Source organism: Gekko japonicus, unplaced genomic scaffold (assembly GCF_001447785.1).
Source record: "Gekko japonicus isolate JY-2015 unplaced genomic scaffold, Gekko_japonicus_V1.1 scaffold3418, whole genome shotgun sequence".
In the NCBI taxonomy this organism is placed as follows: domain Eukaryota; kingdom Metazoa; phylum Chordata; class Lepidosauria; order Squamata; family Gekkonidae; genus Gekko; species Gekko japonicus.
This window is the reverse complement of record NW_015174941.1, coordinates 68,340-79,814: the sequence shown is the minus strand read 5'-3', so window position 1 is coordinate 79,814 and position 11,475 is coordinate 68,340.

The following is an 11,475-nucleotide window of genomic DNA, read 5'->3' as shown; positions in this document are numbered from 1 at the left end:
CGGCCTTGCAGGTCCACCGCCGGGCCCCTCATGGGGCTCAGCAGTGGAGCTGCAAGGCCAGCGGCGGCGGCCGGGACCGTTGGGGGCAGGGTGTGTGGCCTTATGACACACTTCCGGTGATGTCAGGGGGTGTGGCATATGCTAATGAGTTATGCTAATGAGTTCCCCTCGCTCTTTTTCTACAAAACGACCCCTGGGTAGCGGTGTTCGTTTGACTGTAACAGTGGAAAAAAGCAGGAGTCCAGGAGCACCTCAAAGACTAACGAAATATGTGGCCGGGGAGGAGCTTTCGTTTTTTTGTTTTTGTTTTTCTACGTTTTTTTAATTCAAAAATAAGTCACATATACATAAAATCCGATAAGCGTAAACAGTAATGCATTCAACCCTGTTTCCACGACGTGTAAAGAAATACAGTTAAGACGTTTCAATATATCCATATATCAAGATTAACTTTGCCCGACTGAGGCCTTATGCGCTTTATTTCGTTCCCAAGTATCCTACCGCTAACATGTGAGTGTCTTATAGTACCATTAAGATATCATTAAAAGCTTGTGGATTGCTCAAACCCTGAAATAAAGGCTAACTGAATTAATAAAAAGCAACTCATACATGAAGCCGTTCGGCGTAGCCTACATGTGCTGGTAGAATGTCATGTTCTGTGAAGTAGGTTATTAATGCAGACCACTTTCGTACAAATCTAGGCTGTGATCGTGAGAGCGCGCGCGCGCGCGCGTGCGTGTGTGTCTCATACGTGTCAGCTATTTTGCCCATCACGTAGTGATCCCAGCATTTGTTCTGCCATTGATGGAGAGACGGGGGTAACGCCGATGTCCAAGAGGCAGCAATAACAAGCCTGGCCGTTGCAATTAGGGTGGCAGACAATTCAGAGACGCGGATTTCCCTTTTTTTCAGTGGTACAAGATGCGTTCCAAAGCAGCGCAGCTGGATCCAATGGAATGCGTTCTACAGTTATCTTGTTTATTGCTCCCAAAGCTTGGGACCAGAAGCCCCGTGTAATCGGACAGGTCCACAAACAATGATAAAAATCACTAGTGGAGCCGTCTTTTTCTACAAAAAGAGCCCTGAAGCAGTGACTCACGAATGCTCGTACCCTGCCGCATATTTTGTTAGTCTTTAAGGAGTATGGTTTAAGTTGTCCACCCCACCCACCCCGGTTTGTGTCATGTTCTTTCCTATCCACGATGTCTTTCTGGAACTACATTGTTATCATTTCCTGTCCCATTTCATCAACTGTTTCTTTGCCTCCTCTCTCTTATAGTGAACTGGGTGGCCTGTGCTGATCACAGAAACAGGCCTCTTAACAGACAAGGTGCGGATCTCTACCTATTAGGTGAGACGCCCCAGTTACTGTCTGAGAATAATATGTTTTTGTAAATTAGCCAAAAGAACTCCCCCCCCCCCAATATCGAGGGCAGTTGAGAGTCAACTCAAAGTGGGCCGAAAGGAGACTGGCCCGCTCAATAGTTTTTAGAATCCTGTACGGTGGAAATGTGGATGTATGTGTGAGTCGGAGGTTCCTAATCGTTCTCCCTCAACCAAGATTCCTCACCCACTCCCCTTGTTCTTGCAAACAATGGAGGGATTCTGGCTGTTTGGGTATACAGAAGGATATCGCTTTGTTAACTTAAAAAGAAGACGCAATCTCCCAATTCTCCCATATAGCACAGGGAACAAGAGATTAAAATCCCCTTTCCTTTCACGATACCACTCAGGTCTGGAATAAGATAAGCCCCTTTTTGAGGCTCGGGGAGCAAGAAAGTACTTTTCTAGCCTTAAGAGTTCGGTAAAGACACAGTAGTCGCTGACCTCCCCTTTTCACCCTGCGCTGCATACCTGATCTAAAATCATATGGAGCATATAGAGCAGAGGTCCATCAGTGGCTCTTAGCCACAAGGTATAGATAGGGACTCTGGGGCAAGTGATGCTCTGTCTTCTTGGTGCTTGGGGGGGGGGTCAACAGTGGGATGGCTTCTAATGTCCTGGCCCCACTGGTGGACCTCCTGATGGCACTGGTATTTCTGGCCACTGTGTGATACAGAGTGTTGGACTGGATGGGCCTTTGGCCTGATCCAACATTGGCATCTCTTATGTTCTTATGTTCATTGCGACTATTTTTAAAATGCTGAGAAGATCTGGACACTCATCTTCCAGTGCCTTCTTAGATTTGGACCGTTGAAGTGCATAAAAAAAATAACACAGCTGCAACACAGATACAACCTGCGTTAGGTCAGAGTGTAACCCCAGCGGTGGCTTGCAGTCCACACAGTTGGAGGCCAGTGAGCTGAGGGGATGTGTGCGTGTGTTAAAGTACTACCAAGTCGCAGCGATCCCATAGGGGTTTTTGGGGCAAGAGACAAACAGGTAGTTTGCCATCGCCTGCCTCTGCATAGCAACCCTGGACCTCCTTGTTGGTCTCCCATCCAAGTCCTAAGCAGAGCTGACCCTGCTTAGCTTCCAATATCTGATATCTGGGCTATCCATGTCAAAGCAGCTGACGGGATAGTATATGATTTCCATGTAGTAGAACCAACAGATTTGAACGTCAAGACGGGCCGATAAAATAATCTAACTGAGCCTGTCCTTCAAAGACCAGACACATTCTCTTTAGTTAATGTTCGCCAGGCCCATAAAAGGGTTTATTATTCTCTTGGCGCTGACACTGTTTCAAAGCCGGGTTGGTGAGAGAGGCCTTAATCGCTGCGGTGATTTAGACAGTAACCTTGAAGACGCAGGGAATGTATGGAGAGCACAAAAATCTCCCAGAGCAGCAGAGAGGAGCATTTTTGGTTTGAGTAGAAAAAAGGAAATTCATGGGTGACAAATAATATGTAAAAGCTGGGGTGGACCAAGATATTTTAATTCCAGAGGCACAAATCCAAACAATATCTCCCCCATTTTCATGTTCATTCTCAGGTTGTAATCAAAGGCTGGGTCTGGCCGGTCAGTGCCGATATACAAGTCCTTTTGGTCAGCCGGGATCCACCAAGCTCGATTTCCGAGAAGGAAGAAAGGTAGCATAGAAATATATCAGGTTCCGCACAAATAATTCCGGTTTTTACTGCCCTCTTGAGCATGCCCATTTATTTAACGGAGATTTATGCCAAGGAACCTGTTGCTACCAGAAAGATTTTAAGTATTTATTCGTTTCTAGGGGTTTTTTTCCCTTTAAATTGCCAGCTCTGCAACTTTGTGTGTTGATAAGTTTTGCCATCTGCTGCAACCATGACATTATGACCAACAATCCTTTTAGTTATCATCCATTGTCATCAATGCCCCCTCTAAGCAGTGGAGTCTTGTGAGCAAAAGTTCTACTTTGCGAGCTACTGGCATTGAAGCTGTGAGCGAGTGATTTGGCTACTGCATGCATTAGTTTGCTCTGGAGCCCTCCTTCCTGAGCGAAGACAAAAAGGTGTGAGACGGAGGCTCAAAAACTGTGAGCTAGCTCACACTCACTCAGCTTAGAGGGAACACTGGTTGTCATAATATCAAAAATAGTCAATAATGGGTAGAATTCTTAACTCATGGTTTAGTCCAACAGCTCAGCTATGCACCTTGGCCCTGAACAGGTGTACGGTTTCCAAATTTGGGAAAGAAAGGTGCATTGGGAGAAGCTTAGGGACTTCTGCCGCTCTACCTTTTCGGAGCTACCACTGGTAGCATGGTATACCTGACCCTTGTAACGAGTCACAGTTAGCTTCAAAACAGAGCTTGTGCGACTATGGTGAGAAGGAAGCCTGTGAGTTGTGAAACAGGAGAAGTCATATGCGAAGATGGGGAGGGTGCAAGCTGCTAACCACGGTTAGGCAATCAGGAAGTGATGCCAAGACTGGGATTCACAATCTAAGAAGAGATGTGACCCACAAGGAAAGGGTCTTGGAGGGGGTAGAGGAAGCCAGTCATATGGGGGAAGGCCTGAGCAAAGAGGAGGAATGTGCAGAGGAGCTCAGTGTAGGTCTCCCGTCTTGTGAGGGCAACACAACAGCAATACCACAAAACTACGCACATCGTAGAAGAGGCTGAGAGGTGTGACTCCATTTCCCACAAGAGTTCCTTCAAATTCTTGGTCCACGTGTAGGGCGCAAATGCATCAGGGAGATCTCCTGTACAAGACGCAAACGGAAACCACATGCTCATTTTGATGGGTCTTACGCAGGAGGTATTTCTGGTGGGTTACGCCCCCCCCTCCCAGTCTCCTTAGCACCCCTATTTAAAGCGTCCACTGGTCCAAAGTATTATTAAAGCTTACTGAAGCTGTGATGTTTCAAATTGCTATAAAAGAGGGAGATAAAAAAATATTTAAAAAATCTGAAAAATACCATTTTCTTACTGTACATAAGCCTCATTTCTCCTGTATATTCTGAAGATATAACCTTATATTTGGTAAGTGTTTCTTGTGCTATTTTATCATGTGATCTGTTTATAAAAATATATATTAAAAATTTTGAAAAATACAAAAGGTCTGATTTATTCCTCACACTTTCTTCTTTGTCATATTTTAAAGTAATATTTACAAGCAGTACAGAGGGAGGCAATCAGGCTAACTAGGGGAAAGATTCAAGGAGCAAACACAAAAATGAGCTACTAAATTTAAAAACTGGAAGAAATTCTGGCAGCTGACGCTCAACAAGAGTAAAAGTAAAGGTAAAGGTCTCCTTTGCTCGAAAGCCAGTCGAATCCAACTCTAGGGTTGCGGTGCTCATCTCCGTTTCAAAGCCGAAGAGCCAGCGCTGTCTGAAGACATTTCCATGGTGATGTGGTCGGCGTGACTAAACACCAAGGCGCACTGCACACTCAGGTCTCGGACTGCTGCACTACCGACCTTCCACAGCCTGCAATTCAGCGTCTTAACCACTTGAGCCACCGCATCAATTAAAACCAATGTGGAAATGAAGCTCTACAAACAAAGCGCCCGAATGTTAAAGGCCACATTCTTGGTGTTCATTTTTCACACGGGAATGTTGGGGGCACACGCCACAGGTTTGCATATTTATTTATTTATTATTACATGTATGGCCTGCCCTTCCCGCAAGCCGGCTCAGGGCGGCTCACAGATAGGGCATAAATGCCAATAGTTTAAACGATTAAAAACAAGATAAAACAATCAAACAATTACAACAACACAAAGTGCTCAAGATGTTTCAGGAAAGTCTTCAGTAAACAAGACGGCTTCCTGGGTATAGCAGTCTCAGATCCATGCAGCACTGTAGTTCATTTAACACAGGGCCATCTCACCCCCCCCCCTCCGATGTTACCCAACTCAGTTGGTGGTGGTGGTGGTGGAGGTAGTGGTGGAAAGCCTGGCGGAAGAGCTCCGTCTTGCAGCCCGTGCGGAACTGCGCAAGGTCCCGCAGGGCCCTGATCTCCTCCGGGAGCTCATTCCACCAGGTAGGAGCCGCCACCGAAAAAGCCCTGGCCCTGGTAGCAGCATACCTGGCATCTTTAGAGCCTGGAATCGCCCGCAGATGTTGCGTCCCCGATCGTAGTGCCCTTGGGGGAACATATGGGGAAAGGCAGTCCCTTAGCTAAGTTGGACCCTGGGCATATAAGGCTTTAAAGGTAAGAACCAGCACTCTGAAGCGAATCCGGTACGCTATTGACAGCCAGTGCAGTGCTTTCAGCACAGGCCAGATGTGCTCCCGCCTAGGGAGGCCCATCAGAAGCCTGGCTGCAGCATTCTGCACTAGCTGCAGCTTCCGGATTTGCAACAAAGGCAGCCCCATGTAGAGAGCGTTACAGTAGTCTAACCTCGAGGTAACCGTCGCATGGATATTGTGCCCTATGTGGCATTTTGGAACTGGGAGTTGCTCTCTTACCCGCTGTTGGCCATTTTCAAGAAAGACTATATTGCCTTACAGAAGGAAGTGTGCACAGGAGCGTGAAAGGCAAAATATAAGGGGAGGATGAAAGATGACACAATGTTTGATAATGGTTCCCATCCTATAAGGAAACTGGGGTTGCCAGACCCCCCGGCTTGGCAGGGGTTACCCACTTTTGGAGGGGGCTCTACCTGCTGCCTGGCCAGCAGGGACCCGGCGGGACCATCCCCATGGGGGCGGGGCTTGGAGCCGGGACGTCCCCAACATGACGTCATGATGTTGGTGTGCCCCGCCCCCTCTGGGAACACGCCCCCTCAAGTCCCCTGCTGGGGACGAAGCTGAACCTGACAACCCTAAAGGAAATTCATCTTAAAACATTAATCTCAAAGCTACCCAAACCCACCAAAACTAGAAACATGCTATGAAACCTTACTGGGGAATATGATCAGTTAATTGTCATTGTTGGGTTCCAGGAGTAGAGACCCTTAATAAAGGTAGCAAAAGGGGGTTAGGCCAACAGCATTTGGCAGTCATCTGGTCGACCCTCTTTCATTCCTATATTAAAAAAAAAAAGATTTGTCACAGTGACCCCTCGTTTGAATTGGTCAGCCGGGAAATATGTCCTTTTCCTTTTCAAAATATGGTCACCCTATCCTAGGTAGTGGAGCTGCGGTGGCTCAAGTGGTTAAGACGCTAAACTGCAGGCTGTGGAAGGTCAGTAGTTCAGCGGTTCAAGACCCGGGTGCCGCAAGACAGGGTGAGCTCCTGTCTCTAGTTCCAGCTCCTGCCAACCTAGCAGTTCGAAAGCAAGAAATTGCAAGTAGATAAATAGGGACCACTTCGGTGGGAAGGTCACAGCGTTCCGTGCGCCTTGGTGTTTAGTCATGCCGGCCACATGACCACGGAAACGTCTTCGGACAGCGCTGGCTCTTCGGCTTGGAAACAGAGATGAGCACCGCAACCCTAGAGTCGGACTCACCTGGCTTTCGAGCAAGGGAACCTTTACCTTTTTTATCCTAGGTAGTATTGTCCTGATCTGCATGTTGTCTGTAAAAAAAAAAAAAGTGCGGCATTTTTATTCCTATCTTCTTTAAAGAGAATAGTCTTTCATTACTATAGATTTTCCAAATAAAAAGAAGCGTCACAGTCAATGCTCCCTCTAAGCTTGTGAGCAAAAATTCTACTTTGTGAGCTAACTAGGATTAAAGTTGTGAGTGAGCCATTTGGCTGCTGCGCAAATCGGTTTGCTCTGGAGCCCATCCCTTCCTGAGCGGAGACAAAACAATCTTTGAGCCGGAGGCTAAAAAAATTGTGAGCCAGCTCACACTAACTCAGCTCAGAGGGAACACTGGTCACAATGCTCCCTCTAAGCTGTGGAGTCTTGTGAGCAAAAATCCTACTTTGTGAGCTACTGGCATTAAAGTTGTGAGCGAGTGATTTGTCTGCTGCATAAATTAGTTTGCGCTGGAGACATCCTTCCTGAGCGAAGACAAAAAAATCCCTGTGAGCTGGAGGCTAAAAAACCTGTGAGCCAGCTCACACTAACTCAGCTTAGAGGGAACACTGGTCACAATGCTCCCTGTACGCTGTGGAGTCTTGTGTCCAAAAATCCTACTTTATGAGCTGCTGGCATTAAAGTTCTGAGTGAGCGATTTGTCTGCTGCATAAATTAGTTTGCTCTGGAGCCCTCCTTCCTGAGCCAAGACAAAAAAACCCTGTGAGCTGGAGGCTAAAAAACCTGTGAGCCAGCTCAGAGGGAACACTGGTCGCAGTGACCCCTCGTTTGAAGCAGTCAGTTGGGAAAGATGACCTCCTCTTTTTTTTTTTGCTTCCCAAAATATAGTTAACCACTGGATTTCGAGCAACGGAACCTTTACCTATCCTGGGCAGGCTGATCTCTTGTCATTTTGTCCCCTTCTGCATTCTGTCTTTTTAAAAAAGCGACCCGCCCCCATGCCCTTGTGTCCTTCTCCAACGGGGGGCGGGGGAGCTCTGAAGCGGGGCTCTCTTTGTCGCAGGAACTCTTTTGCATCTCAGGACACGCCCCCCTTAACGTAGCCAATCCTCCGAGAGCTTACAGCAGCCCTTGTCAGAAGAGCTCTGTAAGCTCTTGGAGGATTGGCTCCATGAGGCCTCGGCGGCGGAAGGAGACGGGGGCAAGGCCCGGCAGAGAGGACGCCGCCCTGGACTCATCCTCGCGCCCGCCGCGTCCCGCGACCCACCTCGGCCGCCGTAGTTTTCACCTCCGCGCCCTTCGCCGCGGGACCTGAAAGTTGGGGGGGACTCGTCGTCGGCGAGGGAGAGAGGAAAAGGGGGGGCCTCGTGTGCGGCGGCCCCGAAAACCCCTCTGCGAAGCGTGCGTGTGTGTGTGAGAGAGATTTATTTCTTTCTCCCCCCCCCTCAGCCGGGAAGGCGCCAGAGACGGGGTTGCCAGCCTCCAGGCGGGACCGGGAGATCCCCCGGAATCCCAGCCCATCTCCAGGCTGCAGAGATCAGCTCAGTTCCCTGGAGAAAAAGGGGTGGGCGGGCTCTGCGGCGCCCCCTGTCCTCCTCCCCCGGGCTCCGTGTCGCCCCCCCTCCAAATCTCCAGGAGTTTCCCGACCTGGATCTGGCATCCCTCGAAGGTCCTCATTGCCTCACTAGTGGCCGGCCGGGGGGGGGATTTGGTGTAGTGGGCAAGGCTTCCTCTAAGCTGTGGAGTCTTGTGTGCAAAAAGTCTGCTTTGTGAGCTTCTGCTGCTGCAAAAACTAGTTGGCTCTGGAGCCCCATCCTTCCTGAGCGAAGCTGAAAATGGGTGAGCCGGAGGCTAAAACACCGTGAGCTGGCTCACACTCACTCAGTTTAGAGGGTAATCTGGGAGGACTGGGTTTGATTCCCCCATTTCTTCTCCACATGCAGCCAGCTGGGTGACCTTGGGTCTGTCACAAGCAATGTTGCCTCTAAACTGTGGAATCTTGTGAGCAAAAATTCTACTTGGTGAGCGACTGGCCTTAAAGTTGTGAGCTATGAGAGATTTGGGCTGCTGCATAAATCAGTTTTGCTCCGGAGCCATCCCTTCCTGAGCCGAGACAAAAATGTGTGAGCCGGAGCCTAAAAAACTGTGAGCTAACTCACACTAACTCAGTTTAGAGGGAACACAAGTTCTCTCGGAGCTGTTCTCTCAAGAGCAGTTCTCTCAGCGCTTTCTCAGCCCCGCCTACCTCACAGGGTGACTGTTGTGGGGAAAGGAGGGGAAGACGAGTGTAAGCTGCTTTGAGACACCTTGGGCCAGTCTGTTTTGGGGACAGGAAGGGAAGGAGAGCCAGTTTGGTGTAGTGGTTAAGTGTGCGGACTCTAATCTGGGAGAACCGGAATTGATTCCCTGCTCCTTCACTTGCACCTGGCTGGATGACCTTGGGCAAGCCACAGTTCTCTCAGAGCTGTTCCCTCAAGAGCAGTTCTTGTCAGTCAGGAAGTATGTCCTCTTTTTTGCTTTTCAGAATATGGTTCACCCTACCCTAGGTAGATACTCTGCATTTTGTTTTAATCTGCATTTTGCCTTTTAAAAAGTGAGGCGTTTTCATCCCTATATCCTTTCCAAAGAATATTCTTCCATTCCTATATTCTTTACAAAGATTTGGCATAGTGATCCCTTGTTTGAAATAGTCAGTCAGGAAAGATGTCCTCTTTTTTGCTTTTCAAAATATGGTAATCCTAAGAAACGTCAATGGCATTGCACGTGGGCTAGGAGCTTGAAGGATGCAACTAATGCATCTGTCAGACTTTTATATATGCATGTGTCTATTATGAAATAAAGCGACAGTATATGTATGTGTCCCTGATGCTGGGAAAGATTGAAGGTCAAAGAAGACGGGGACAGCAAAGGATGAGATGGCTAGACAGTGTCATCAATGCAACGGACATGAAATTGAGCAAACTTCAGAGGATGGCGGAAGACAGGAGGGCCTGGCGGGAGATGGTCCATGGGGTCGCGAAGAGTCGGACTCGACTGTGCCACTGAACAACAACAAATATGTATGTGTGTGTGTGTGGAGGGGTTAAGTGGCAGTAAATATAAATACCCATGCAATGGCCTTTTTTTGCCTTTTGGCTAAGATCGAGTATGTGTGGGTTTATGCATAAATATATATACTGTTGTTTAATCCCCCCGAATAACTAGCACCCCCTTAATGTTGGGGCACAGAGATGCATTAAGGCAGCCCTTAATCAGAAAGATGGACATTTAGATGAATAAGAAACTGATGTTGCAGTTGAGGCACGCCAGTGAACTTTGTGGAAGAAAAGTAAGTTCTTTTGAAATAGATGGTTGGACAACCACATCTGTGGCATCTCGCGCACAGTTTTCTGGGGCGCTGAAATCAGTATAGTGATAATATTTCAGTGTCTCCCTCTCCTTTAAACAATAAATAAAGCTCTGCATTTCTTTGAACGTAACATTTAAACCGTAGGGATAGATCAAGACGGGGAGCCGTGTTAGCTTGTCTGTAGCAGCAGAAAAGAGTCAGAGTACAGTAGCACCTTAGCATTTAAACCATTTGTTGTTGTTCAGTCGCACAGTCGAGTCCGACTCTCCGCGACCCCATGGACCAGATCCTGCCAGGCCTTCCTGTCTTCCGCCGTCCTCTGAAGTTGGCTCAATTTCATGTTCGTTGCATCGATGACACTGTCTGACCATCTCATCCTTTGCCGTCCCCGTCTTCTCTGACCTTCAATCTGTCCCAGCATCAGGGTCTTCTTCTCCAGTGAGCGCTTCCTTCTCATTGGGTGGCCAAAGTATTTGAGCTTCAGCTTCAGTCTCTGGCCTTCCAGGGAACAGTCAGGGTTGATTTCTTTTAGGATTGGCTGATTTGATCTTCTTGCAGTCCAAAGGACCATAGTAGAACTATTATTTCCTTACCAAATAGCTCCGTTCAAATGTTATTATTTGTTGCCTCATCAGAGATTTAAGTCCAAGTATTTATTGCTCTTAGGATATAAAATAAACACGGGGTACTTTTAAAAATTTGCTTGCTGAATATAGGTCAAAATAAATATGCCAGATCAGATCATGCTATATCTTTAGGGCATCGGAAAACCTTCTGGAAAATTTCCCAAATCTCCCCCCCTCCTCAAGAAACCCCCCATGTTTTCTTTGATCATATATCCCCAGGAACAAACTACACTGATGTAGAACAGATAGACTGGAGTCCAACAGCACAAGAGTTTCAGGGTATAAGTTTTCGAGAGTCAACGTTCCCTTCGTCAGACACAAGTAGGAATGGAGATCTTGGGAGCCTTTCTATCCCAGTCAGAAGGTAGGAAGGTTGCTGTGAAGAGTGCTTGTAATGGATACAAAGGTACACTCACTTGTTCATTGTCCAACGTTAAATATGCCATCAAATGTCAGAGTGCCCTTCCACTCTCTACATCGGACAAACAGGTCCTACGCAAAAGAATAACTGGACTGAAATCTGACCTGAAATCCATGACACGCAAAAATCAGTGGGAGAACATTTTAATCTTCCCTTGCTGACCTAAGAATAGCAGTCCCCAGAGAAGCCTCAAGGTGAGATTATGAGTTAATTTACAAGTTTAGAACAACAGCCCCGGGCCGAATAGGGACAAAGGATTCTTATCTCACCACAGATGCTAATTTTCT